Source organism: Arachis ipaensis, chromosome B1 (genome assembly GCF_059453495.1).
Source record: "Arachis ipaensis isolate K30076 ecotype BB chromosome B1, ASM5945349v1, whole genome shotgun sequence".
NCBI lineage: Eukaryota > Viridiplantae > Streptophyta > Magnoliopsida > Fabales > Fabaceae > Arachis > Arachis ipaensis.
This window is the reverse complement of record NC_142436.1, coordinates 107,070,649-107,096,787: the sequence shown is the minus strand read 5'-3', so window position 1 is coordinate 107,096,787 and position 26,139 is coordinate 107,070,649. Positions and strand designations below refer to the sequence as shown.

Sequence of the window (26,139 nt, the reverse complement as noted above, 5' to 3'; positions counted from 1 at the left end):
CAATCTAAGGTAGAACGGAAGTGGTTGTCAGGCACGCGTTCATAGGTTGGGAATGATGATGACTGTCACGATCATCACATTCATATTGAGGTGCGAATGAATATCTTAGAATCAGAATAAGCTTGAATTGAATAGAAAAACGATAGTACTCTGAATTAATTCATGAGGAACAGCAGAGCTCCACACCTTAATCTATGGTGTGTAGAAAATCTACCGTTGAAAATACATAAGTGATGAAGGTTCAGGCATGGCCGAATGGCCAGCCCCCAAACGTGATATAAAGATCAAAAGATAATAAAAAAGATGTAAATACAATAGTAAAAAGTCCTATTTATGCTGAACTAGTTACTAGGGTTTACAAAAATGAGTAAATGATGTAGAAATCCACTTCTGGGGCCCACTTGGTGTGTGCTTGGGCTGAGCATTGAGCTTTACACGTGTAGAGGCTTCTCTTGGAGTTGAACGCCAGTTTGTAACCTGTTTCTGGCATTTAACTCCACTTTGCAACCTGTTTCTGGTGTTTAACTCCAGAATGCAGCATGGAATTGGCGTTGAACGCCAGTTTGCGTTGTTTAAACTTGGGCAAGGTATGAACGATTATATATTGCTGGAAAGCCCTGGATGTCTACTTTTCAACGCAATTAAGAGCGCGCCATTTGGAGTTCTGTAGCTCCATAAAATCCTCTTTGAGTGCAGGGAGGTCAAAATCCAACAGCATCTGCAGTCCTTCTTCAACCTCTGAATCTGATTTTTGCTCAAGTCCCTCAATTTCAGCCAGAAATTACCTGAAATCACAGAAAAACACACAAACTCATAGTAAAGTCCAAAAATGTGATTTTTATTTAAAAACTAGTAAAAATATACTAAAAACTAACTAAATTATACTGAAAACTATGTAAAAACAATGCCAAAAAGCGTATAAATTATCCGCTCATCAGTAAGCCATGAAACTTGGGCATCAAGTTGATTAGTGCAGTCTTTAGTTCAAAATCTGCAGCCAGAGTTGGATGATGCACTTGATACGGCTGCAGTGTAAAGTCTGGAGCTCCAGCTTCCTAGAGAGTAATCCTCCTAGGTGCTGCCATTCTATCTGCACGTGAATCAACTGAAGCAGTAGTAAAGGAGCTTGTTTCGCTCTCAGATGGCGGTTCAGATTCGCCCTCAGATGAGACTGGTGAATCGATAACAATCACTTCACCACCCTCAGAGGCTAACCGACATCGAGCTCGCCTAATACGTGAAATAGTTCTTTCAATTTCAGGGTCAAATGTGGCTAAGCTCGGATCAGGCAATGAACGCATCATTCAATGAGAGAAACATATAGCTCATGGTAAGAAAATAAAATAAAATATGCAAATAAAAATAAAAATATGTACACTAATTAATAATTTAGCACACAATTGTAACTCCCCGGCAACGGCGCCAAAAATTTGTGCGTGGCAGAAATTAGGCCAATTAAGAGATTGTAATATAAGAACAGCGTTGCGAGTATAGCTCTTAACCAGCTGAAATCCGCCGCATCAATTTAGAAAGGTGTCACAAAAATTAGAATAAAAATACTGGGAGTATGAGTCTCAGATCGTTTCCCAACGAGTTGCTAGAAAAGGTGCTAAGTTATTAATCAGGAGTTTTCCGAGAGTTTTGAGAGATGAATAACAGAAAATAAACAATTGTAATCTAGTGCAATGAAAATTAAAAAGGAATTTATATGATTCAAATTAAAAAGCCTTGACTGGGGGAATGATTAATTGGAAGTTCTGTCCTTGTTGGAATTCTCTCAAGTGTAGTATAAAGAGGTTGTTATTTTCATTTAGTTAACCCTTACTAAATAAAGGAAAGTCAAGTGATTGAGCTAACTCTTATTCGCAAATCCTAGTCCTCTCTCTTGGGAAGATCTAGCGTTAGTAAATACAGAATTAGCCAACAACTTCCAATTTAACTAACCACTTGAGCATTCCAACTCAAGTGTCTCCTCTTAATCAACCCCCATGTCAGGTAGGGAATCTACTCTATTGACATGGATACCATCTTCGTTATTAGGAGTTTGGAATAGAAAAGAGACATAATAATTTAAATAAAATAGAGATTCAAAATTAATTAAAAGTAAAAGTAATCCTTTGCATTAACAATCCATGAAAATAATCCAATTACCACTCTAAACAAGAATTAAGAATATGGAATAAATAAATAAAAGAGTAAGGAAACAAACTAGAATAGTATCTTCAACGGAGGTGATGACTCTTCAATATCCAAAAGCAAAAGCAATAAAACTAATAAACTATGAATGTAAACAAAACCTAGAGGAAGAGTAATTTCTCTCTAGATTTAGATCTAAAACCTAAAAAACTATCCTAATGAGAATGTGTGAATGTGTGTTGAGTCTCTGCATGTTCCCTAGCTTTAGTCTGTGTTTCTGGGCCAAAAACTAGGTCAAAACGCGGCCCAAAATCGCTCCTAGCATTTTCTGTTAATTCTGCAGATCGCGCATGTCACGCGTACGCGTCATCCACGCATGTGCGTCATTTGGTGAATTTCCTTGTCACGCGTACGCGTCGTCCACGCGTGCGCGTCTTTTGTGCAAACTCGAATCCACGCGTACGCATCAGGCACGCGCACGCGTGAGCCATGCGTGCGCGTCGATGCTCGCTGGTCATCTCATTAGTTTCTTGTGTTCCTTCCATTTTTGCAAGCTTCCTCTCCATTTTCTAAGCCATTCCTGCCCTATAAAGCCTGCAACACTTAACACACAGATCACGGCATCGAATGGTATAAAGGAGAATTAAAATATACAAATTAAAGATCTCTAGGAAGCAAGTTTTCAACCATAGAATAAAACTAGGAAGAAAAATGTAAAACCATGCAAATCATATGAATAAGTGGGTGAAGACTTGATGAAACCACTCAATTAAATACAAGATAAACCATAAAATAGTGGTTTATCAACCTCCCCGCATTTAAATATTAGCATGTTCTCATGCTTTAGCTCAAGGAGATAAAATAAATGAGTAGGGAACAGTAAGACTTATGCAATGCAACCTATTTATGAATGCAACTATATGCTAAAATGATTTTGTCTACTTGGTTAAAATAAATAAGTTCTTCAAGACAAAAATAACTCAAATTCCACTAATTCAAATTATACAGTAAAAACAAGTAAACTTGTAAGAAGACAGCTCATGAAAGCAGAGAATCATAGAATCAAGCACTGAACCCTGACTGATAGTATATGTGCACTCTAATCACTCAAGTGTATAGGGTAATCACTCTACTCTTCTCTAATCATGCTTTCTAAACTTTGTTCTTCACCTAACCAACCCACAAGTATTTAATATCCCAATGCAAACATCATGAGGTCTTTTCAAGGTTGTAATGGGGCCAAGGTAAAGGTGAGGGTATATATATGGCTAAGTGAGCTATAAATTGAATCCTTGACTAACCTAAGCTCTTACCTATACATACACTCTATATTCTTTTTAAATTCATGCCTAGCTACCCAAAATTTTCACTTTTACATATTTTACATACTCATGCATCAACTTTTCTCTTAACTTGTATCACATATGCATTGATTTTTCATTAAATTCAACATTGGGGTAATTTTGTCCCCTTATTCATTTATTTAATTACTTAATTACTTGAATATTTTTGGATTTTTTGAAAGTAAAAGTAAACATAACTTTTATCAATGCACATGGATTTATAATTTTTCTAGTTTCACATGAGTGGGGAACCAAATTCTCAATATTTCATCACTGTAAAAACATAATACATTCCCTTGTTAACCCATGTTCCCACAGTTTTCCCATACTTAATTGATACACAATCTCTATCTTAAGCTAACCAAAGATTCAATTTGGGGTATTACTTGTTTTTCTGCTTAAGGCTAGTGATGTGGTAAAATATAGAACAAATGGGATTTAAAAGGCTCAAAGTGGCTAACAAAGGTGAATGGGAAGGGTAGGCTATTTGGGATAAGTGAGTTAATAATCAAATAATGGCCTCAATCATATGCATGCATATAACACATTAAACATTGCACATATAGGATGGAACAAAATATAGATCACAATCATAGAGAAGCAAACACACAAGAATAAAATTTTTATGGTTAAATAGTGTAACCATGTAATTAAGCTCAATTCTCACTGGGTTGTGTGTTCTTAGCTTTAAACTATGTTCCAAATTACAATCTTCAAACAAGTTTAACACAAAAATTTTTCTTTAAATTAGTGAAATTTTTCAAAATTAGGGTCTTAAAAAGAAACATATTGTTTTTCAATCAAATAGAACATGCATGCAAATACCTATTACTATGCAATTTATCCTATCCTAAAAAAAAAGAAAAATAACTAATTTATTGGTGCTAAGAAAGAGAAATTACCTCCGGAAGTCAGGTACTGACCGACCTCCCCATACTTAAAGCTTGGCACGTCCTCGGTGCCATCAGTCAGGAACAAAGGGGGGCTGGTAGCAGCATCTCCACAATCGGGACCGTCATGGCTCCCTGTGTTGGTCAATAAAGTGGGGTCCAAGGTGTCTGGGTTTTCTTCAGGTGGGTGGTTACGAACAAGCAGCTCCTTGAGGTATGTAAATCGGCGCTTCTTACAGTGCTCTCTTCGCTTTCGTTGCCTGTCAAGCCGGTCCAACCTCTCAAGTATCTGATGGAGCAGTTGGTTTGTTGAAGGTGCTTGTGCTATAGAAGGAGATGGAATATCTTCGGCTGAATCTGCAGTCCGGCTAGTAGTGGCTACTGGAGGTCTGATATACTTCCCGTTAGGGATGATCTGATCATCCTGTGGGATCATAGTCTTGGTGTCCCCAGCTCTGTAGGAGACTCCGGCTGCTGAGACTAGATCTGAAACCAAGGCGGGAAAAGGTAGGTTGCCCGCAATCTGTACGTGTCCCATAGCATGCCGAATGTGTCTTGGTAAATTGAGGTGCTGGTCTGTAAGGATACACCAAAGTAGAACAGCCATGTCTGCAGTGAAGGAGGACTCGTGAATGCTTGGAAAGACATAATGGAACATAATCTGTGCCCATAATCGAGCCTCCAAGGTGAGTGCTGAAGCCAATATGCTCTTAGGTCGAGATCGATGGTATCCATTGATCCATCTGCTGCCAGGTTGTGCTATAACTCTGAGAATGGCATCCCAGTCAAATTGGTATGTCTGGCGTTTGAAATGACGCTTCTTGGAATGCGTCCAATCCTTCTGGAGCAGGGGGAAGATCTAAAGCTCGTTGAATGGCCTTTTCAGTTATGGGGACTTGCTTCTGACGGACATAGACAGACTACATGGTTGGCATGTGAAAATTGGAGTAAAATTCAACTACCCATGAAAGGTTAACCTGCCGTGGCTATCTCCGTAGGAATCCTCATTGTCTTTGCTCAATACGGGGCTCAACAAATTCAATAATGTGGGTTGGGAGGATGAGAAGGTACTCATTGTTATAGTTTTGCTCAGCCAAGATGGGGAACATCTGCTCACAGTAGCGGTTAGTGAACCGCGCATTGTCCTTTACTGGAAAGGCTGTTTCTTTTTCATCAACCTTGATGATCCTCTTGACTCGCTTTGTTGAGGGCTTTATTGCTGTTGAAGATGGCTCTGCAGCTAGTGCTCTTTTTGTTCCTTTCCTTGCTGGTGGTTTGGGAGTAGCTTTCTGTTTACCCTTCTTGGTGGCCATCCTGAAAAGGGAAGAAGAAAGTAATATGTAAAGCTAAGGGTTATAGCAAGGAAGAGAATAGCACAAGTGATAATCAATGCCAAGGTAAAGAAGGATGACTCTTATCACATGGTCGCGACTCTATGTGATCAGTTCATCAATGGAAATATAGCAAGGGCATATTCAGGCAAGATGCGAGATTTTTATTGGCATGCCGGCAAAGGCATGAGTAGCATAGATCAAGCATTAATTGCCCAATTTGAATATCAACTCTTTCAAACTAACAACCTATTTGTGTTGACAATTATATTTAATGAATTATATATAAAAGGGGTTTTGTGAAAAGCAGGCATTAGAGTAGAAGAATAGAATAATTTAAAAATGCGTAATGCCATACGGACTTTTTCACAAACACTTAGCATGCATGGTAAATATGTTATTGAAAGTATTAAATTGTACATGTAAGCAACCCTTTAAGAAGTAATATTAATTGTCAAACAACTTCTAAATAATCCACAAGCAATTATAGAAGAAAATAATCACCCAATTAAATTTCTAACATCAATCAAAAGAATGTAAAAAGAAAAAGAAAAAGAAAGAGAAAGAAAACATAGATAATAAAAGTAAAAAGAAAAAGAAAAAGAAGAAGAAAACATAAATAAAAATAATAATGGAAAAGTAAAAAAGGGAAGATAAATGAAAAGAACCTTGATGATGAAGATTAAGAGTGAAAGAAGAAGGAGGGAGAAAGTAAGAAGTAAGAAGGAATAAAGAAGAAAGAAGGAAGAAGAAAGAAATAAGAAGGGAGAGGAAAAAATTAGGATTGGGAAGAAAAGATAAGATATCTGGCACTGACCTAGTAAAACTGCACGTCGCATGTGACGCGGACGCGTGGAGCACGCCTTCGCGTGATTTGTGATAATTTCAGGTGACGCGTACGCGTGGGTGACGCGCATGCGTGACCTGATTTATGCTATTGGAGCGAGTGCAGCCTCGCGTACGCACAACTCTCTGTATTTACGCACATTGCCAAAATTTTGGGTGACGCGTGCGCGTGGGGGACACATACGCGTGAATGGTCTAACGTCAAAAAATGACGCGTAAGCGTGGGTGACACGTACGCGTGATGGGGTTTGTGCTTCTAGCATCATTCCAGCCCCACTCCATCATAACTCTATGCCATACACCGCTTTACGTCGATTTTGTAGGGTGACGGGTGCGCGTGGGTGACGCGTATGCGTGGGAGGTTAATTTTTCAAATGACGCGGACGCGTCAGGGACGCGTTCGCGTGGGCACGTTTGTGCCTAAGGCACGCCTCTAGCCACGCTCCCGCGTGACTCTCTGCTTCTTTTCTTCTTTGTGTCGAATGCACATATGACGCGGACGAGTTAGCGACGCTTGCGCGTCGCGTGCATTTTTTTATATGTAGAATGCAAATGCAAATGCAGACTATATGCAGAGATTATGAGAAGAGTCACTTAAGAAAATAAAGTAAAATAAAATAAAACAAAACTAAGACTGAAACGGAACGATCATACCATGGTGGGTTCTATCCCACCTAGCACTTTGCTTTTGCGTCCTTAAGTTGGACGGTCTTCAAGCTTATTCTGCTTTTATTAGTGGGTCTTTCAAGAGGAAAACCTCTAGCTCTTTGTGATCCTTTATCATTTCTCCATGATAAAGCTTTAGGCGATGTCCGTTGATCTTTATGAATTTGGAGCTAGAAGGATGACGCAGGTGAATAACTTTGTATGGCTCTGCCTTCTCAACTCTGTAGGGACCTTCCTATCTTGATCTCAGTTTACCTGGCATGAGCCTGGTGCGCGGCAGAAGTTAGGCCAATTAAAATATTGTAATGTAAGAACAGCATTGTGAGTATAGCTCTTAGCCTGCTAAAATCTGCCTCACCAATTTAGAAAAGTGTCACAAAAAATAGAATAAAAATACTGGGAGTATGAGTCTCAGGTCGTCTCCCAATGAGTTGCAAGAAAGGATGCTAATTTATTAATTAGGAGTTTCCAAGAGAGTTTGAGTTTGGGTGATAAGCAATTAAATAATTGTAAATTAAATCAATAAAAACTAAGAATGATTATTAATATTCTAGATAAAAATCCTTGACTGGGGGAATGATTAATTGGAAGTTCTATCCTTGTTGGGGTCTCTTAAGTGTAGTATCAAAAAGGTTGTTGTTTTCACTTAGTTAACCCTTACTAAATAAAGGAAAGTCAAGTGATTGAGATAACTCTTATTCGCAAATCCTAGTCCTCTCCCTTGGGAAGGTCTAGCGTTAGTAAATACAGAACTAGCCAACAACTTCCAGTTTAATCAGCACTTAAGCCTTCCAACTCAAGTGTCTCCTTTTAATCAACCCCCATGTCAAGTAGGAAATCTACTCTATCGATATAAATATAACGCTCATAAAAATATAAGAAGAAGACATGATAAATTAAATTAAATTAATTGAAAGTAAAAGCAATCCTTTGCATTAACAATCCATGAAAATAATCCAATTACCAATCTAAACAAGAATTAAGAATATGGAATAAATAAAAGAGCAAGTAAGGAAACAAACTAGAATAGTATCTTCAACGGAGGTAATGACTCTTCAATATCCAAAAGCAAAAGCAATAAAACTAATGAACTATGAATGTAAAGCAAACCTAAAAACTATCCTAATGAGAATGTGTCAATGTGTGAATGAATGTCTTGAGTCTCTACGTGTTCCCTGGCTTTATTCTGTGTTTCTGGGCTGAAAACTGGGTCAAAACGCGGCCTGAAATAGCCTCCAGCATTTTCTGTTATTTCTGCAGATCGCGCAGGTCACGTGTACGCGTCATCCATGCGTTCGTGTCATTCAGTGATTTTTTTTGTCACGCGTATGCGTCGTCCATGCGTGCGCATCATTCGTGCAGACTCTAATCCGCGCGTATGCGTCAGGCATGCGCACGCGTCGCTGCAATTTTCTCCATGTCGCGCGCACGCGTGAGCCATGCGTGCGCGTCATTGCTCGCTGATCATCTCCTTAGTTTCTTGTATTCCTTCCATTTTTGCAAGCTTCCTCTCCATTTTCTAAGCCATCCCTGCCCTATAAAGCCTGAAACACTTAAAAAACGGATCACGGCATCGAATGGTATAAAGGAGAATTAAAATACACAAATTAAAGATCTCTAGGAAGTAAGTTTTCAACCATAGAACAAAACAAGGAAGGAATTATAAAATCATACAATTAGTATGAATAAGTGGGTGAAGACTTGATGAAACCACTCAATTAAACACAAGATAAACCATAAAATAGTGGTTTATCAACCTCCCCACACTTAAACATTAACATGTCCTCATGCTTAGCTTAAGGAGATAAAATAAATGAGTAGGAAAAAGTAAGACTCATGCAATACAATGCAACTTATGCATATGAATGCAACTATATGATAAAATGATTTTTCCTACTTAGTTAAAAATAAATAAGTTCTTCAAGACAAAAATAAATCATATTTCACTAATTCAAATTATACAGTAAAAACAAGTAAACTTGTAGGAAGATAGCTCATGAAAGTAGGGAACATAGAATTAAGCATTAAACCCTTACTGATGGTGTATATGCACTCTAGTCACTCTAGTGTATAGGGTAATCACTCTACTCCTCTCTAATCATGCTTTTTAAACCTTGTTCTTCACCTAACCAATCAACAAGTATTTAATGCACCAATGCAAACATCATGAGGTCTTTTCAAGGTTGTAATGGGGCCAAGGTAAAGGTGAGGATATATATATGGCTAAGTGAGCTATAAATTGAATCCTTGATTAAGCTAAGCTCTTACCTATACATACTCTGTATTCTTCTTAAATCATGCCTAGCTACCCAAAATTTTTCCACTTTTGTATTACATACTCATGCATCAACTTTTCTCTTAACTTGTATCACATATGCATTGATTTTTATCGAACTTAACTTAGCATTGGGGTAATTTTGTCCCCTTATTCATTTATTTAATTACTTAATTATTTGAATATTTTTTATTTTTTTTTATAAAAAGAAAAATAAACATAGCTTATCAATGCTCATGGATTTATAATTTTTCTAGTTTCACATGAGTAGGTACCCAAATTTCCATTATTTTATCAAATTAAAAATATAACACATTCCCTTATTAACCCATGTTCCCACAATTTTCCCACATTTTATTGACACACAATTCTATCTTAAGCTAACCAAAGATTCAATTTGGGGTATTACTTGTTTTTCCGCTTAAGGCTAGTGATGTGGTAAAATATAGAACAAATAGGATTAAGAGGCTCAAATTGGCTAACAAGGGTGATTGAAAGGGTAGGCTATTTGGGATAAGTGAGTTAATAGAATAATGGCCTCAATCATATGCGTGCATATAACACATTAAATATCGGACATATAGGATGGAAAAAAATATAGATTACAATCATAGAGAAGCAAACACACAAGAATAAAATTTTATGGTTAAATAATGTAACCATGTAATTAAGCTCAAATCTCACAGGTTGTGTGTTCTAGCTTTTAACTATGTTCCAAATACAACTTCCAAACAGGTTTAACACAAAAGTTTTGATTTAAATCAGTGAAATTATTCAAAAATAGGATCTTAAAAAGAAACTTATTGATTTTCAACCAATTAGAACATGCATGCAAATAACCTATTACTATACAATTTATCCTATCCTAAACAAAAGAAAAATTAAATAAATATCCTATTCTATTGGTGCTAAGAAAGAGAAATTACCTCCGAAAGTCAGGTACTGACCGACCTCCCCACATTTAAAGCTTGGCACTGTCCTCGATGCCATCAGTTAGGAACAAAGGGGGGCTGGTAGCAGCATTTCCACAATCGGGACCGTCATGGCTCCTTGTGCTTGTAAATGAAGTGGAGTCCGGGGTGTCTAGTTTTTCTTCAGGTGGGTGGTTACCAACAAGTAGCTCCTTGAGGTATGTAAATCGGCGCTTGTTACGGTGCTCCCTTTGTTTTCCTTTCCGGTCAAGCTGGTCTAGTTTCTCAAGTATCTGATGGAGCAGTTGGTTTGTTAAAGGTGCTTTTGATGTGGAAGGAGAAGGAGTATCTTCGGCCGGTTCTGCAGGCCGGCTAGTAGGGCCTGCTGGAGGTCTGATATATTTCCCGTTAGGGACATACTGATCATCCCGTGGAATCATGGCCTTGGTGTCCCCAGCTCTGTAGGAGACTCCGGCTACTGAGACTAGATCTGAAACCAAGGCGGGAAAAGGTAGGTTGCCTGCAATCTGTACGTGTCTCATAGCATGTCGAATGTGTCTTGGTAAATTGAGGTGCTGGTCTGTAAGGATACACCAGAGTAGAACAGCCATGTCTGCGGTGAAGCAGGACTCGTGAGTGCTCGGAAAGATATAATGGGACATAATCTGTGCCCATACTCAAGCCTCCAAGGTGAGTGCTGAAGCCAATATGCTCTTAGGTCGAGATCGATGGTATCCGTAGATCCATCTGCTACCAAGTTGTGCTATAACTCTGAGAATGGCATCCCAGTCAAATTGATATGTCTGGCGCTTGAATGAGGCTTTTTGGAATGCGTCCAATCCTTCTGGTGTAGGGGGAGGATCTAAAGCTTGCTGAATGACCTCTTCTGTTATGGGAACTTGGTTCTGACGGACATAGACAGACTGCATGGTTGGTATGTAAAAATTGGAGTAGAATTCAACTACCCATGAAAGGTTAACCTGTCGTGGCTGTCTACGTAGGAATCCCCATTGTCTTCGCTCAATGCGGGGCTCAACAAATTCAATCATGTGGGTCGGAAGAATGAGAAGGTACACATTGCTATAGTTTCTCTAAGCCAGGATGGGGAACATCTGCTCATAGTAGCAGTTAGTGAACCGCGCAGTGTCCTTTGCTGGAAAAGTTTTCTCTTTTTCATCGACCTTGATGATCCTCTTGATTCGCTTTGTTGAGGGCTTTACTGCTGTTGAAGATAGCTCTGCCACTAGTGCTCTTTTTGTTCCTTTCCTTGCCGGTGGTTTTGGAGTAGCTTTCTCTTTTTCCTTCTTGGTGGCCATCCTAAAAAGGAAAAAGAAAGTAACATGTAAAGCTAAGGGTTCGAGCAAGGGAGAAGATAGTACGAGTGATAATCAATGCATGGTAAAGAAGGATGTCGTTAACACATGGTCATGACTACATGTGAAAAGTTCATCAATGGAAATATAGCAAGTGCATGTGATGGCAATTAAATGCAAGATGTTTATTGGCATGCCGGCAAAGGCTTGAGTAGCATAGATCAAGCATTAAATGTCCAAGTTTGATTATCAACTCTTTCAAACTAACAATCTATTTGTATTGACAATTATATTTAATCAATAAAATATAAGAGGGGGTTTGTGAAAAACAGGCATTAGAGTAGTAGAATAGAATAATTTAAAGTAATGTGGAATGCCATACGGGCTTTTTCACAAACACATAGCATGCATGGTAAATATGTTATTGAAAGTATTAAATTGAACATGCAAGCAACCCTTTAAGAAGTAATATTAATTGTCAAACAATTCTACAATAATCCACAAGCAAAATGTAAAAGAAAATAATCACCCAGTTAAATTTCTAACACCAATTAAAAGAATAAGAAGGAAAAGAAAAAAAACATATATAATGAAAGTAAAAAGAAAAAGCAAACAAAAACATTAATAAAAATAATAACGGAAAAGTAAAAAGGGAAGAAAGAAAGAAAAGAACCTTGATAATGGATGTAAAAAAAAATAAGGGAGGAGAAAGTAAAAAGTGAGAACGAATAAAGAAAGAAGAAGGGAAAAGAAAGAAATAAGAAGGGAAAAGAAAAGATTAGGATTTGGGGAAGAAAAGATAAGATATCTGGTGCTGATTTGGATAAGCTGTGCATCGTATGTGACGCGGACGCGTGGTACACGCGTACGCGTGACCTGATTTGTGCTATTGGCGCGAGTGCAGCCTCGCGTACGAACAACTCTCTGTTTTATACGCTCATTGCCAAATTTTAGGGTGACGCATGCGCGTGGGTGACGCACACGCGTGAATGGCCATATTTTGAAAAACGACGCGGCCGCGTGGGGCACACATTTGCGTGGTAGGGCTTGTGCTTCCAGCACCATTCCAGCCCCCACTCCATCATAACTCTCTGCCATATACCCATTTACGTCGAGTTCGTAGGGTCACGCGTGCGTGTAGGTGACGCGCTCGCGTGGAAGGCTATTTTGCAATTTGACGCGGACGCGTCCGTGTTTTGTGCCTTAGGCATGCCTTCAGCCACGGTCCCGCGTAACTCTCTGCTTCTTTTCTTCTTGTTTCGGAATCACCTATGACGTGGACGCGTCAGCGACGCTTGCGCATCGCGTGCCCCTTTTTTTTGTATGTAGTATGCAAATGCAAATGCAGGCTATAAGCAGAGATTATGAGAAGATTCATTAACAAAAACAAAATAAAAAAAAAAGTAAAATAAAACTAAGACTGAAAACGGAACGATCATACTATGGTGGGTTGTCTCCCACCTAGCAATTTGCTTTTACGTCCTTAAGTTGGACGGTCTTCAGGCTCATTCTGCTTCTGTTGGTGGGTCTTCCAAGAGGAAAATCTCTAGTTCTTTGTGATCCTTCATCTTTTCTCCATGATAAAGCTTTAGACGATGTCCATTGACCTTAATAAATTTGGAGCTAGAGGGATGACGTAGGTGAAAACTCCGTATGGATCCGCCCTCCCTACTCTATAGGGACCTTTCCATCTTGATCTCAATTTACCTGGCATAAGTCTCAGTCTGGAGTTATAAAGAAGAACTAACTCCCGTGGTCTGAACTCTCTCCTTTTTATGTGCTTGTCATGGACAACCTTCATCTTCTCTTTGTATCACCTGGAGTTGTCATATGCTTCTAGGCGAAGATTCTCCAATTCTGCTAGTTGCAGTTTTCTTTCAGCACCAGATTCTTCAAAATTCATATTGCATTCCCTTACAGCCCAAAAAGCCTTGTGTTCCACCTCTACTGGAAGGTGGCAAGCTTTTTTGTACACTAAGCGGAAGGGGCTCATCCCAATGGGTGTCTTGTACGCTGTTCTATATGCCCAGAGTGCATCTTGTAGTCTGGCACTCCAGTCCTTCCTATGAGGCTTTACAATCTTCTCCAGAATATGCTTAATCTCTCTGTTAGACACTTCTGCTTGTCCATTGGTCTGGGGACGATAAGTGGTTGCTACTTTGTGGACTATCCCATGCTTCTTCAATAATCCTGTTAGTCTCCTGTTACAAAAGTGAGTGCCTTGATCGCTCACGATTGCTTGTGGTGATCCAAAACAACAGATAATATGGTTTCTAACAAAGGAAACAACAGTGTTAGCATCATCAGTGCGGGTAGGAATTGCTTCCACCCATTTAGAAACATAATCTACAGCTAACAGTATATAAAGGTAACCATTAGAGTTTGGAAATGGACCCATGAAGTCAATGTCCAAACATCAAAAATTTCAAAGAAAAGCATAATCTGTTGAGGCATCTCATCCCTCTTGGATATATTACCAAACCTTTGGCATGGGGAACAAGATTTACAAAATTCAGTAGCATCTTTAAAAAGAGTAGGCCACCAGAATCCACAGTCTAAGATTTTTCTAGCTGTTCTTTGAGGGCCAAAATGTCCTCCACTCTCAGAAGAGTGGCAGGCCTCTAAAATGGACCGGAATTCTATTTGAGGCACACACCTCCTAATTACCTGGTCAGCACCACACCTCTATAGATATGGGTCATCCCATATATAATATTTAGATTCGCTTTTCAGCTTGTCCTTTTGATGTTTAGTAAAATTGGGAGGGAAAGTATGGCTAACTAGATAATTAGCTACAGGTGCATACCAAGGAACTACTTCTGATACTGCATGCAAGCTATCAAATAGAAAAACATCATTTATAGGAGTGGAGTCATCCTTAATGTGCTCAAGGCGACTCAAGTGGTCTGCCACTAAATTCTTGTTACCACTTCTATCCTTAATTTCTAAATCAAATTCTTGCAGTAGCAGTATCCAACATATCAACCTTGGTTTGGACTATTTTTTGTCTAATAAATATTTTAGAGCTACATGGTCTGAGTATATTACTACCTTAGTACCAAATAAATAGGCTTGGAATTTATCCAGAGCAAAAACAATAGCAAGAAGCTCTTTTTTAATAGTAGTGTAATTAGACTGAGCAGCGTCTAAGGTCTTAGACGCATAAGCAATTACGAAGGGATCCTTACCTTCGTGCTGGACCAGCGCCGCTCCTACTGCATGGTTGGAGGCATCACACATAATGTCAAATTGCTGGCTCCAGTCTGGTTCTCTCACAATCGGAGCTTGAGTTAGGGCGATCTTCAATTTATCAAACGCTTTCATGCAGTCCTCACTGAACTCGAACTCAATATCTTTCTGTAGCAGTCTAGATAAAGGTAATGCTACCTTACTGAAGTCCTTAATGAACTCCTGTAAAAACCTGCATGGCCTAAGAACGAACGGACTTCCCTCACGGAAGAGGGGCAAGGTAAACTAGAAATGACATCTACCTTTGCTGGATCTACTGAAATACCAATTTTAGAGACAACATGCCCTAGAACAATCCCTTGTTTTACCATAAAATGACACTTTTCAAAATTGAATACAAGGTTTGAACTAACATACATGTCTAATACTCTAGCTAAACTATCCAAGCAGAGGACAAATGAATCACCATATACGCTAAAATCATCCATAAATCCTTCCATACAGTTCTCAATAAGATCTGAAAAGATACTCATCATGCATCTTTAGAAAGTAGCTGGTGCATTACATAAGCCAAAAGGCATCCGTTTATATGCATACGTTCCAAAGGGACATGTAAAAGTGGTCTTTTCCTGATCTTCAGGAGCTAGATGAATTTGAAAGTAGCCTGTATAACCATCTAAAAAGCAATAATGGGATTTACCTGACAGGCGATCGAGCATCTGGTCAATAAATGGCAAGGGGGTAGTGATCCTTGCGAGTAGCTTGGTTGAGACGCCTATAGTCAATGCAAATCCTCCATGAATTCTTCACTCTAGTTGTTAGGAGCTCTCCATGCTCATTCTTTATTGTTGTGACTCCAGACTTCTTGGGCACCGCTTGTACTGGACTGACCCATTCATTATCTAAGATGGGGTAAATGATATCCGCTTCAAGTAGCCTGGTCACTTCTTTCTTGACAACTTCTAAGATGGTAGGATTTAGTCTTCTTTGGGGTTGACGGACAGGCTTTGAGTCCTCTTCTAAATATATTCTGTGCTCACATACTTGAGGGCTGATGCCTACTACATCCCGCCAAGCTCCACCCAATTGCTTTCTTGTGCTTTCTCAGCACATTGAGCAGTTGCTCTTCCTGTTGGGAAGTGAGTTCCCTTGCAATGATAACTGGGAATTTCTGATTGTCCTCAAGGTAAGCATACTTGAGGTTTGGAGGAAGGGGCTTCAATTCCAATTTCTGCTCATGGCTAGGCTCTGGATCATCCGGGTTAGTGATAATGGTAAGGTGTCTTCATTATGTTCAGAGGGTGTCCCCACACTTGGACCTTGCTCCATGTGCTTCTCTTCTATTTTTTCTTGGTGAACTTCAGCTATAGTTTCATCAATGATGTCGCGCTGGAAGATAGAATGATCTTCCGGGGGGTGCTTCATAGCTTCATTTAAACTGAAACTCACTGTTCTGCCATCTATCTCAAAGGAGTAAGTTCCTGAGAATGCATCCAGCTTGAACTTCGAAGTCTTTAGGAATGGTCTTCCAAGCAGGATTGATGATGCTCTCCCTGAGTTATTAGGGGGCATTTCCAGGATATAGAAGTCAATGGGAAATGTGAGCCCCTTAATGCTCACTAATACATCTTCAGCAATTCCAACTACTGTAATAATGCTCTTATCTGCTAACACAAAACAAGCTGCCAACCTTTTTAAGGGAGGGAGCCTTAAAGTATCATATATAGACAATGGTATTATACTAACACATGCTCCTAAGTCACACATGCAATCAGAAAATATTACACCTCCAATGGTACAGTTAACCATGCATGGACTTGGATCACTACAGTTTTCAGGTATACCTCCTATTAAGGCAGATATAGAACTACCTAAAGGAATAATTTCTAATTCATTAATTTTATCTTTATGTATGCATAAATCTTTCAGAAATTTGGCATATTTAGGTACTTGCTGAATAACATCAAAAAGGAGAACAGTTACCTTAACCTTTTTGAAAATTTCTACCATTTTGGGATCAAGTTCCATCTGCTTTCTGGACTTCCTTGCTAGATGTGGAAATGAGATAGGAATGGCGCCACTTGCAGCTTCTGCATCTTTTGGTGCTTCATTCCTTTGCTGAGCTACTTCTTCCTCAACCTTGTCTTGTACTTCCTCTTCTTCTTCAGCATCTTCCACTTCTATCACATCCTCAGATGAGGCATGTACTTGTCGGCTTGGCTCCTCTTCATTCCTCTCTTGCAGTGTGGTTCCAGACCTCAAAGTAATGGCATTGATGCCACCCTTGGTGTTAGGTAAGGGTTGAGAAGGAATTTCACTGGAGTTTAAAGGTTGGTTAGTGGAAGTGGGTAGTGAATCTATCCGGGCGGCGAGAGCTTGTAAAGTGGCATTCAGACCATTTAAAGTAGAGTTCAGTATAGTCTGCATGTCTTGTTTTCCTTGTGCAAGAGAACGAAGCATCTCGTCATTTTAAGAGGAAGTGGGATAAGTGATCTGAGGGACTTGTTGCTGGTTGTGTTGGGGTCCTTGTGATTGCCTTAGGTGAGGAGTTCTGTAAGGTTGGTTCTGATTTTGCTGTCTGTTGTTGTTATTCCACCTCTGGTTTCCATTGTTGTCTCTGCCTCCTCTGTTATAGTTGTCCCTCCAACCATGGTTGGAATTATCTCTCCAACCTTCGTTGGAGTTGTCCTGCCATCCTTGGTTATACTTCCCACCTTGGTTGTAGTTACCGCCTTGTTGATTGTATCCTTGATTCGGGCGGTCATAGAAGTTATGAGTAGCTGCCACAGTATTGTCTTCTTGTTGGAGCTGTAGGCATTCATCAGTATAATGACTATAATCAGCACATATTCTGCATACTCTTTTGGGTACTAACTGTTGGCTTTGTTGTGGTGGGGACGGCTAGGTTTGTTGTTGTTGATTCAACTGTAACTGTTTCAGTATGTTGGTCATTTCACATATGCTCTGTGTAAGAGTAGAAGTCTCAGTGCTAGAGGAAATTTCCGTAACAGCTTTTGAGTGGTTGCTTCTATGCCTGTGATTCCTGGTGGACTCAGCTAAGTCGCTGATCAGTTGCCATGCTTCATCTGTGGTCTTGTACTTTTTCAGAGAACCATTACTAGCACCATCTGGTGTAGTCTTATCCTGAGGCTTCATGCCTTGAGTAAAATAGCTGATCAACACTAGCCTGTCAATCATGTGATGGGGGCATGCGTCCAGAAGGTTCTTAAAATGCTCCCAATACTTATAGGAGTTTCTGATTCACCTTGAACAATGCATGAGATCTCTTTTCTCAATCTATCTGTAACCTCAGCTGGAAAGTATTTTTCCAAAAATTCTCTAATGAGCGTATCCCAGTTAGTAACAGTTGCTTCATGTTGGGAGTAGTACCACTCCCTCGCCTTTTCCTCAAGAGAAAATGGTAAGGCAGTTAACAGAATAGAAGTTTTATTTGCACCCTGACGCCTAACAGTAAAACAGGCTGTCTGAAAATCCCTGAGGTGCTTGATGGGCTCCTGAGCAGGTAAGCCATGAAACTTGGGCATCAAGTTGATTAGTGCAGTCTTCAGTTCAAAATCTGCAACCAGAGTTGGATGATGCACTTGATACGGCTGCATTGTAAAATCTGGGGCTCCAACTTTTTGGAGAGTAATCCTTCTAGGTGCTGCCATTCTATCTGCACGTGAATCAACTGAATCAGTAGTAAAGGAGCTTGTCTCGCTCTTAGATGGCTGTTCAGATTCGCCCTCAGATGAGACTGGTGAATCGATAACAATCACTTCACCACCCTCAGAGGCTAACCGACGTCGAGCTCGCCTAATACGTGAAGTAGTTCTTTAAATTTCAGGATCAAATGCGGCTAAACTCGGATCAGGCAGTGAACGCGTCATTCAACGAGAGAAACATATAGGTCATGGTAATAAAATAAAAATAAAATATGCAAATAAAAATAAAAATATATACACTAATTAATAATTTAACACATAATTGCAACTCCCCGGCAAGGGCACCAAAAACTGGTGCGCGGCAGAAGTTAGGCCAATTAAAAGATTGTAATGTAAGAACAGCGTTGCGAGTATAGCTCTTAGCCAGCTAAAATCCACCTCACCAATTTAGAAAGGTGTCACAAAAATTAGAATAAAAATACTGGGAGTATGAGTCCCAGGTCATCTCCCAACAAGTTGCAAGAAAGGATGCTAATTTATTAATTAGGAGTTTCCAAGAGAGTTTGAGTTTGGGTGATAAGCAATTAAATAATTGTAAATTAAAGCAATAAAAACTAAGAATGATTATTAATATTCTAGATAAAAAGCCTTGACTGGGGGAATGATTAATTGGAAGTTCTATCCTTGTTGGGGTCTCTTAAGTGTATTATCAAAAAGATTGTTGTTTTCACTTAGTTAACCCTTACTAAATAAAGGAAAGTCAAGTGATTGAGATAACTCTTATTCGCAAATCCTAGTCCTCTCCCTTGGGAAGGTCTAGCATTAGTAAATACAGAACTAGCCAACAACTTCCAGTTTAATCAGCACTTAAGCCTTCCAACTCAAGTATCTCCTTTTAATCAACCCCCATGTCAAGTAGGGAATCTACTCCATTGACATAAATATATAACGCTCATAAAAATATAAGAAGAAGACATGATAAATTAAATTAAATTAATTAAAAGTAAAAGTAATCCTTTGCATTAACAATCCATGAAAATAATCTAATTACCACTCTAAACAAGAATTAAGAATATGGAATAAATAAAAGAGCAAGTAAGGAAACAAAGTAAAATAGTATCTTCAACGGAGGTAATGACTCTTCAATATCCAAAAGCAAAAGCAATAAAACTAATGAACTATGAATGTAAAGAAAACCTAAAAACTATCCTAATGAGAATGTGTCAATGTGTGAATGAATGTCTTGAGTCTCTCCATGTTCCCTGGCTTTATTCTGTGTTTCTGGGCCAAAAACTGGGTCAAAATGCGGCCCAAAATCACCCCCAACATTTTCTGTTATTTCTGCAGATCACGCAGGTCACGCGTACGCGTCGTCCACTCGTTCGCGTCATTCAGCAATTTTCCTTGTCACGCGTGCACGTCATTCGTGCAGACTCCAATCCGCGCGTACGCGTCAGGCACGCGCACGCGTCGCTGCAATTTTCTCCATGTTGCGCACACGCGTGATCCATGCATGCGCGTCATTGCTCGCTGGTAATCTCCTTAGTTTCTTGTGTTCCTTCCATTTTTGCAAGCTTACTCTCCATTTTCTAAGCCATCCCTGCCCTATAAAGCCTGAAACACTTAACATATGGATCACGACATCGAATGGTATAAAGGAGAATTAAAATACACAAATTAAAGATCTATAGGAAGCAAGTTTTCAACCAAAGAACAAAACTAGGAAGGAATTATAAAATTATGTAATTGGTATGAATAAGTGGGTGATGACTTGATGAAACCACTCAATTAAACACAAGATAAACCATAAAATAGTGGTTTATCAGAGCCTCAGTCTGGAGTTATAAAGAAGAACTAACTCCCCTAGTTTGAATTCTCTCCTTTTTATGTGCTTGTCATGGACAACCTTCATCTTCTCTTTGTATCGCCTGGAGTTGTCATATGCTTCTAGGTGAAGGTTCTCCAATTCTGCTAGTTGCAGCTTCCTTTCAGCACCAGCTTCTTCAAAATTCATGTTGCACTCCCTCACAGCCCAGAAAACCTTGTGTTCTACCTCTACTGGAAGGTGGCAAGCCTTTCCGTATACTAAGCGGAAGGGGCTTATCCAAATGGGTGTCCTGTATGTTGTTCTATATGCCCAGAGTGCATCTTGTAGCCTGGGGATGATAAGCTGTTGCTACTTTGTGAATTATCCTATGAGGCTTTACTATCTTCTCCAGAATATGCTTAATCTCTCTGTTAGACACTTCTGCTTGTCCATTAGTCTAGGGATGATAAGCTGTTGCTACTTTGTGAACTATCCCATGCTTCCTCAGTAATCCTGTTAGTCTCCTGTTACAAAAGTGAGTGCCTTGATCACTCACGATTGTTCGTGGTGATCCAAAGCGACAAATAATATGGTTTCTAATAAAGGAAACAACAGTGTTAGCATCATCAGTATAGGTAGAAATTTCTTCCACCCATTTAGAAACATAATCTACAGCTAACAGTATATAAAGGTAGCCATTAGAGTTTGAAAATGGACCCATGAAGCCAATGCCCTAAACATCAAAAATTTCACAGAAAAGCATAATCTGTTGAGGCATCTCATCCTTCTTGGATATATTACTAAACCTTTGGCATGGGGAACAAGATTTACAAAAAGCAGCAGCATCTTTAAAAAGAGTAGGCCACCAGAATCCACACTCTAAAATTTTTCTAGCTGTTCTTTGAGGGCCAAAATGTCCTCCACTCTCAGAAGAGTGGCAGGCCTCTAAAATGGACTGAAATTCTGATTGGGGCACACACCTTCTAATTACCTGGTCAGCACCACACCTTCATAAGTATGGGTCATCCCATATATAATATTTAGACTCGCTTTTCAGCTTGTCCATTTGATGCTTAGTAAAATTGGGAAGGAAAGTATGGCTAACTAGATAATTAGCTACAGGTGCATACCAAGGAACTACTTCAGATACTGCTTGCAAACTATCAAATGGGAAAGTATCATTGATAGGAGTGGAGTCATCCTTAATGTGCTCATAGCGACTCAAGTGGTCTGCCACTAAATTCTGGTTACCACTCCTATCCTTAATTTCTAAGTCAAATTTTTGCAGCAGCAGTATCCAACGTATCAACCTTGGTTTGGACTCTTTTTTAGCTAATAAATATTTTAGAGCTGCATGGTCCGAGTACACTACTACCTTAGTTCCAAGTAAATAGGCTCGGAATTTATACAGAACAAAAACAATAGCAAGAAGCTCTTTTTCAGTAGTAGTGTAATTAGATTGAGCAGCATCTAAGGTTTTAGATGCATAAGCAATTACGAAAAGATCCTTACCTTTGCACTGAGCCAGCACCGCTCCCACTGCATGGTTGGAGGCATCATACATAATTTTAAATGGCTGGCACCAGTCTGGTCCTCTCACAATTAGAGCTTGAGTCAGGGCGATCTTCAGCTTATCAAATGCTTGCATGCAATCCTCACTAAACTCGAACTCAATATCTTTCTGCAGCAGTCTGGATAAAGGTAATGCTACCTTACTGAAGTCCTTAATGAATCTCTTGTAAAAACTTGCATGGCCTAGGAACGAACGGACTTCCCTCACGGAGGAGGGGTAAGGTAAACTAGAAATGACATCTACCTTTGCTAGATCTACAGAAATACCAGTATTAGACACAATATGTCCTAGTACAATACCATGTTTTACCATAAAGTGACATTTTTCAAAATTCAATACAAGGTTTGAACTAACACACCTGTCTAATACTCTAGCTAAACTATCCAAGCAAAGGTTAAAGGAATCACCATATACGCTAAAATCATCCATGAATACTTCCATACAATTCTCAATAAGATCTGAAAAGATACTCATCATGCATATTTGGAAAGTAGCCGGTGTATTACATAAGCCAAAAGGCATTCTTTTGTATGCATACGTTCAAAAGGGGCATGTAAAAGTAGTCTTCTCCTGATCTTCAGGAGCTATATGAATTTGAAAATAGCCTGTATAACCATCTAAAAAATAGTAATGGGATTTACCTGACAGGCAATCAAGCATCTGATCAATAAATGGCAAGGAGTAGTGATCCTTGCGAGTAGCTTAGTTGAGACGCCTATAGTCAATGCAAACACTCCATGAATTCTGCACTCTAGTTGTCAGGAGCTCTCCATGCTCATTCTTCACTGTTGTGACTCCAGACTTCTTGGGCACCATTTGTACTGGACTGACCCATTCGCTATTTGAGATGGGGTAAATGATATCTGCTTCAAGTAGCCTGGTCACTTCTTTCTTGACAACTTCTAAGATGGTGGGATTCAATCTTCTTTGGGATTGACGGACGGGTTTTGATTCCTCTTCTAAGTATATTCTGTGCTCACAAACTTGAGGGCTGATGCCTACTATATCCGCCAAGCTCCACCCAATTGCTTTCTTATGTTTTTCTCAGCACACTAAGTAGTTGCTCCTCTTGTTGGGAAATGAGTTCCCTTGCAATGATAACTGGGAACTTCTGATTATCCTCAAGGTAATCATACTTGAGGTATAGAGGAAGGGGCTTCAATTCCAACTTCTGCTCATGGCTAGGCTCTGGATCATCCAGGGCTAGTGATAATGGCAAAGTGTCCTCATTGTGTTCAGAGGGTGTCCCCACACTTGGACCTTGCTCCATGTGCTTTTCTTCTACTTCTTCTTGGTGAACTTCAGCTACAGTTTCATCAATGATGTCGCACTGGAAGATAGAATGATCTTCCGGAGGGTGCTTCATAGCTTCATTTAAACTGAAACTCACTGTTCTGCCATCTATCTCAAAGGAGTAAGTTCCTGAGAATGCATCTAGCTTGAACATCGAAGTCTTCAGGAATGGTCTTCCTGAGTTATTAGGGGGCATTTCCAGGATATAGAAGTCAATGGGAAATGTGAGCCCCTTAATGCTCACTAACATATCTTCAGCAATTCCAACTACTGTAATAATGCTTTTATCTGCTAACACAAAACGAGCTGCCGACCTTTTTAAGGGAGGGAGCCTCAAGGTATCATATATAGACAATGGCATTATACTAACACACGCTCCTAAATCACACATGCAGTCAGAAAATATTACACCTCCAATGGTACAGTTAACCATGCATGGACCTGGGTCACTACATTTTTTAGGTATACCTTCCATTAAAGCAGATATAGAACTACCAAAAGGAATAGTTTCTAATTCATTAATTTTGTCTTTATGTATGCATAAATCCTTCAGAAACTTTGCATATTTAGGTACTTGCTGAATAACATCAAAAAGGGAAACAATTACCTCAACCTTTTTGAAAATTTCTACCATTTTGGGATTAAGTTCCATCTGCTTTCTAGATTTCCTTGCAAGGTGTGGAAATGGGATAGGAATGGCGCCACTTGTAGCTTCTGCATCCTTTGGTGCTCCATTCCCTTGTTGAGCTACTTCTTCTTCAACCTTGTCTTGTACTTCTTCTTCCTCTTCAGCATCTTCTACTTCTACCATATCCTCAGCTGGGGCGTGTTCTAGTGCGCTTGGCTCCTCTTGGTTCCTCTCTTGCAATGTAATTCCGGACCTCAAAGTGATGGCATTGATGCCACCCTTGGGATTTGGTAAGGGTTGAGAAGGAATTTCAATGGAGCTTGAAGGTTAGTTGGTGGAAGCAGGTAATGAATCTATCTGGGCGGCAAAAGCTTGTAAAGTGGCATTCAGACCAGTTAAAGTAGAGTTCAGTGTAGTCTGCATGTCTTGTTGTCCTTATGCAAGAGAACGAAGCATCTCGTCATTTGATGAGGAAGTAGGATAAGTGATCTAAGGGACTTGTTGTTGGTTATGCTGGGGTCCTTGTGACTGTCTTAGGTGAGGTGCTCTGTAAGGCTGATTCGGATTCTGATGTCTGTTATTGTTATTCCACCTCTGGTTTCTCTAGTTCTCTCTGCCTCCTTGATGCGTGGAAAACTTGTCTCACAACAAATCTCCCTTCGGCAAGTGTACCGAATTTGTCGTCAAGTAAAAACTCACAATAGAGTGAGGTCGAATCCCACAGGGATTGATTGATCAAGCAACTTTAATTAGAAGAATGTTCTAGTTGAGCCAATCCAGAATTTGGGTTGAGAATTGCAGAAAATAAAATGGTGGGAATGTAAATAACAGAAAAGTAAATGCTAGAATTAAAGGATTGGAAGTAAATGACTGAAAATAAATTGCAGAATTGTAAATGGGAATGGGGGATTTGCTCATAAAAGTAAATGGCAGAAATTAAAGAGAATGGGTAAGATCAGAGATGGGGAGTTCATTGGGCTTAGGAGATGTTGCAATTCTCCGGATCAAGTTCATTTTCATCTCTTCCTCAATCAATGCACTCATTGATCTCCTTGGCAATCTTAAGTGATTGAATTACAATTTCTTGAAATTCAATCTCTCAAATCTTGATCAATAGCAATTTCTTGGTCAATTGCTCATGAGAAGAGATGAAGTATGGTCACTGATTATACCACATGCATTTCCCAAATCAAGTATTGAGAGGGTTATAGTCACATACCCATCCAAACCCAATTTGGTCCAGCATGAGAAAGCATTTCTAGCTTGATCTCTTCATTCCTCTTTCAAGGTTCAAAAGAGACCCAAGTTTGAATAGCTTCTCTTCCAAGATAACTACTCAATTGGATGAAGATCGAAAGCTTTCAAGTAAAATCAAGAGAAAAGATAGAAGAAGAATAATGAAAATTAGTATTGATCCATCAAATTACAACAGAGCTCCCTAACCCAATGAAATGGGTTTAGTTGTTCATAGCTCTTGAGAATGAAAACAAAGATGGAGAATACATCCTAAAACTAGAAAATGCAGAGAAGATAAAATATAGAGAGTAGTTCTCCTTTTTCCAGCTTCTAGAGCTCCTTAACAATTCAAAGCTACTCCTATATATACTATTTCTCTCAGCTTCTAGTTGGCTCTTCAAGTCTTGGGCCTTTGGATCTTGAGTTTGAAGCAGTTCTTTTCTTCATTTGGGCTTGGCTTTACTTGTAGAGAGAAAGTGCTAAGTGGGCAGAGACTTCAGCTCAGGGCGTTAGGGGTGTTAACATTTAGTGAAAGTATAAGTTCGAGGATGTTAGTGACACTTAACATTTTCACTAACGTTCCATTGTACCCCTTTGCCTCACGTTACACCCCATGTTAACTAGGTTAACGTGGCTTCTAACGTGGCCTTGCCAACCTTCGAGAACGTTAGTGACACTCAACATTGTCACTAACGTTCCAATGTGCCCCTAGATCTCACGTTAGAGTACACGTTAACTAGATTAACGTGGCCTCTAACGTGGCCATTCTTAGCCATCCAAACGTTAGTGACAATGTTGAGTGTCACTAACGTTGGCTCATCATTCATTCCTCATCGTTAGCTTCCACGTTAACTAAGTTAACGTGGCTCCTTGGGGGGTTGTGTGGTTGCTTCCAACGTTAGTGACAATGTTGAGTGTCACTAACGTTGTCGACAACTCTCACTTCTTACGTTAGCTCCCACGTTAACCAAGTTAACGTGGGAGTTAACGTGGTGTGTTGCATTCTTAGGCCAACGTTTGTGACAATGTTGAATGTC

At 39.5% G+C, this 26,139-nt stretch overlaps 1 long non-coding RNA gene and 1 other non-coding gene across 2 annotated transcripts in view; both read left to right on the top strand.

The window, feature by feature from the left end:
• Positions 1-26,139, top strand: part of LOC148577821 (uncharacterized) — a 134,843-nt gene that overhangs the window by 103,348 nt on the left and 5,356 nt on the right. The window lies entirely within an intron of this gene.
• On the top strand, positions 18,097-18,199 carry LOC148577823 (small nucleolar RNA R71). Its single transcript, XR_015903548.1, has one exon. It is a non-coding gene; the product is annotated as a small nucleolar RNA R71 (small nucleolar RNA).